General features: G+C 33.9%; 1 non-coding gene across 1 annotated transcript; it reads left to right on the top strand.

The window, feature by feature from the left end:
• The first annotated feature begins 1,409 nt into the window (after positions 1 to 1,409).
• On the top strand, positions 1,410 to 1,517 carry LOC112724240 (small nucleolar RNA R71). The gene has a single exon (XR_003163413.1). It is a non-coding gene; the product is annotated as a small nucleolar RNA R71 (small nucleolar RNA).
• Positions 1,518 to 4,085: the final 2,568 nt, after the last annotated feature.

The following is a 4,085-nucleotide window of genomic DNA, read 5'->3' as shown; positions in this document are numbered from 1 at the left end:
TCTTCCAAGGATGATGGATTCATCTTCATCCTTCCCAGTGTCTAGGATTATGAAGTCAGTAGGGATGTACAGGCCTTCAACCTTCACTAAGACATCCTCTACAAGTCCATAAGCCTGTTTCACTGATTTGTCTGCCATCTCTAATGAGATTCTTGCAGCTTGTACCTCAAAGATCCCTAGTTTCTCCATTACAGAGAGTGGCATGAGGTTTATACCTGAACCCAGGTCACACAGAGCCTTTTCAAAGGTCATGGTGCCTATGGTACAAGGTATTAAGAACTTTCTGGGATCCGGTTTCTTCTGAGGTAATTTCAGTTGAACCAAAGCATTCAGTTCATTGATGACCAATGGAGGTTCGTCCTCCCAAGTCTCATTACCAAATAACTTGGCATTCAGCTTCATGATTGCTCCTAGATACTGAGCAACTTGCTCTTCAACAATATCTTCATCCTCTTCAGAGGAGAAATACTCACCAAAGCTCATGAATGGCAACAGTAAGTTCAGTGGAATCTCTATGGTCTCTGTATGAGCCTCATATTCCTTTGGTTCCTCAATAGGGAACTCCTTATTGGTTAGTGGACGTCCATTGAGGTCTTCCTCACTGGAAATTACTGCCTCTTCCTCCTCTATAGGTTCGGCCATTTTGGTTATATTGATGGCCTTGCACTCTCTCTTTGGATTCTCTTCTGTATTGCTTGGGAGAGTACTAGGAGGGATTTCAGTAACTCTTTTACTCAGCTGACCCACTTGTGCCTCCAAATTTCTGATGGAGGACCTTGTTTCAGTCATGAAACTGAGAGTGGTCTTAGATATATCAGAGACTATGGTTGCTAAGTCAGAGAAGCTCTGCTTAGAATTCTCTGTCTATTGCTCAGAAGATGATGGAAAAGGCTTGCTATTGCCAAACCTATTTCTCCCACCATTATTTTTATTAAAGCCTTGTTGAGGCTTCTGTTGATCCTTCCATGATAAATTAGGATAATTCCTCCATAAAGGATTGTAAGTGTTTCCATAGGATTCTCCCATGTAATTCACTTCTTCCATTGCAGGATTCTCAAGGTCATAAGCTTCTCCTTCAGGGGAGGCCTCTTAGTACTGCTGGATGCAGCTTGCATTCCAGTCAGATTCTGAGAAATCATATAGACTTGCTGAGTCAATATTTTGTTCTGAGCCAATATAGCATTCAGAGTATCAATCTTAAGAACTCTTTTCTTCTAAGTCATCCCATTATGCACAAGATTTCTTTCAGAAGTATATATAAACTGGTTATTTGCAACCATTTCAATGAGTTCCTGGGCTTCTGCAGGCATTTTCTTCAGATGAAGAGATCCACCAGCAGAGTGGTCCAATGACATCTTGGACAATTCAGACAGACCATCATAGAATATACATAAGATGCTCCATTCTGAAAGCATGTCAGAAGGACACCTTCTGATTAATTGTTTGTATCTTTCCCAAGCTTCATAGAGGAATTCACCTTCCTTCTGTCTGAAGGTTGGGACTTCCACTCTAAGCTTGCTCAACTTTTGAGGTGGAAAAAATTTGGCCAAGAAAGCATTGACTAACTTTTCCCAAGAGTTCAGGCTTTCTTTAGGTTATGATTTCAACCATATCCTAGCTTTGTCTCTTACAGCAAAAGGGAAAAGCATAAGTCTGTAGACCTTAGGATTAACCCCATTGGTCTTAACAGTGTCACAGATTTGCAAAAATTCAGCTAAGAATTGATGAGGATCTTCCAATTGAAGTCTATGAAACTTGCAATTCTGCTGCATTAGAGAAACTAATTGAGGCTTAAACTCAAAGTTGTTTGCTCTAATTGCAGGAATTGAGATGCTTCTTCCATAGAAGTCGGAAGTTGGTGCAGTAAAGTCACCAAGCATCTTCATTGCATCTCCATTATTGTTGTTGGGTTCAGCTTCCATGTCTACTTCTTTTTCAAAAATTTATGTAAGGTCCTCTCCGGAGTGTTGTGCTTTATTAGCTTCTCTTAACTTCCTCTTCAGAGTCCTTTCAGGTTCAGGATCAGCTTCAACAAGAATGTTCTTATCCTTGTTCCTGCTCATATGAAAAAGAAGAGAACAAAGGGAGAAGAGGAATCTTCTATGTCACAGTATAGAGATTCCTTTATGTGAGTATAAGAATAGAAGAATAGAAGGATGAGGTAGAAGAAGAAATTCGAACACAGAGAGGGAGATAGGGTTCGAATTATGAGTGGAGGGATGTTAGTGAATAAATAAAATAAATTAAAATAATTAGTTAATTAAAAAGAATTTTGAAAAAGTGGTTGTTGTTTTCGAAAATGAGAAGTGAAAAAGTAGTTAGGTGGTTTTGAAAAAGATAAGAAATAGTAAACTTTTTAAAATTAAAACAAACAAGTCAAGTGGTTAATTGAAAAAGATTTGAAAATAAATTTTGAAAAGATAAGAAGTTAGAAAAAGATTTTGAAATTAAGTTTTGAAAAAGATATGATTGAAATTTATTTTGAAAAAGATTTGAAAAAGAAATTTAAAAATATTTGATTTTGAAAATTAATGTTGATGACTTGACTAACAAGAAACTAAAAGATATGATTCTAGAATTTAAAGATTAAACCTTTTTTAACAGGAAAGTAACAAACTTGAAATTTTTGAATCAAAATATTAAATGTTAGCAAAGTTTTCGAAAATGTGAGATAAAATTAAGAAAAAGATTTTCAAAAATTAATTTTTGAAATTCGAAGATATTAGGAAGAAAAATGAGAAAGATTTGATTTTTGAAAAGGATTTGAAAAGATAACATTTTTAAATTGAAATTTTGACTTGACTAACAATGAACAATTAAATTTTAAAAATTTTTTACCAAGTCAACCCAAAATTTCGAAATTTATGATTAAAATAAGGAAAGATATTATTTTTTATTTTTTTGAATTAATGAAGAAAGAGAAAAACAACAAAATGACACAAAACATAAAAAATTTAAGATCAAAACAAATAATGATTGCAAGAACACTTTGAATGTCAAGATAAATACCAAGAACACTTTGAAGATCAAGATGAATATCACGAACATATTTTTGAAATTTTTAAGAAAAGAAAGACATGCAAGACACCGAACTTAAAAATTTTTTAAACTTTAGACACTAATAATTCGAAAATGCATATAAAAAACAACAAAAAGCACAAAACAAGAAAAGTTAAAGATCAAACAAGGAAAATCATCAAGAACAACTTGAAGATCAAAGAAGAACATAATGCATAAATTTTCGAAAATTAAAAGCATGCAATTGACACCAAACTTAAAATTTGACACAAGACTCAAACAAGAAACACAAAATTTTTTGGTTTTATTATTTTATTAATTTTTTTGTATTTTCTTTTGTTTATTTTTCGAAAAATATTTGGAAAAAGAAAATAAAGAAATTCAAAATTTTTAATAAGAATTCCAGGATTTATGCAATGTTAGTCTAAAGCTTCGGTCCAAAAGAATTAGACATGCCCAAATGGCCAGCAAAGCTTCAGCATAACAATTACAGACATGTCCTTTCTACAATGGAAAGTGGAAACCTCAGTCCAAAAGATTAGACATGGCTTAATAGCCAGCCAGGCTTCAACATATCTCAAGAAGCTCTAGAATTCATTCTTAAAAATTTTTATGAATTTTTCAAAAACACATTTTTTATTTTGTATTTTTTCAAAAATAAAAATAAAAAGCTTAAACATAAAATAAAATTACCCAATCTAAGCAACAAGATGAACCGTCAGTTGTCCAAACTCGAACAATCCCCGGCAACAGTGCCAAAAACTTGGTGCACAAAATTGTGATTACATTTTTCACAACTCCGCACAACTAACCAGCAAGTGCACTGGGTCGTCCAAGCAATACCTTACGTGAGTAAGGGTCGATCCCACGGAGATTGTCGGCTTGAAGCAAGCTATGGTCATCCTGTAAATCTTAGTCAGGCGGATTCAAATGGTTATGAGGTTTTGATAATTAAAAGATAAATAAAACATAAAATAAGATAAAGATACTTATATAATTCATTGGTGGGAATTTCAGATAAGCGTTTGGAGATGCTTTGTTGCTTCTAAACCTCTGCTTTCCTATTG

The sequence above is a fragment of the Arachis hypogaea genome, chromosome 11 (assembly GCF_003086295.3).
Source record: "Arachis hypogaea cultivar Tifrunner chromosome 11, arahy.Tifrunner.gnm2.J5K5, whole genome shotgun sequence".
In the NCBI taxonomy this organism is placed as follows: domain Eukaryota; kingdom Viridiplantae; phylum Streptophyta; class Magnoliopsida; order Fabales; family Fabaceae; genus Arachis; species Arachis hypogaea.
The sequence above is the reverse complement of the archived record's forward strand: the minus strand, read 5'-3'. Positions and strand labels throughout refer to the sequence as shown.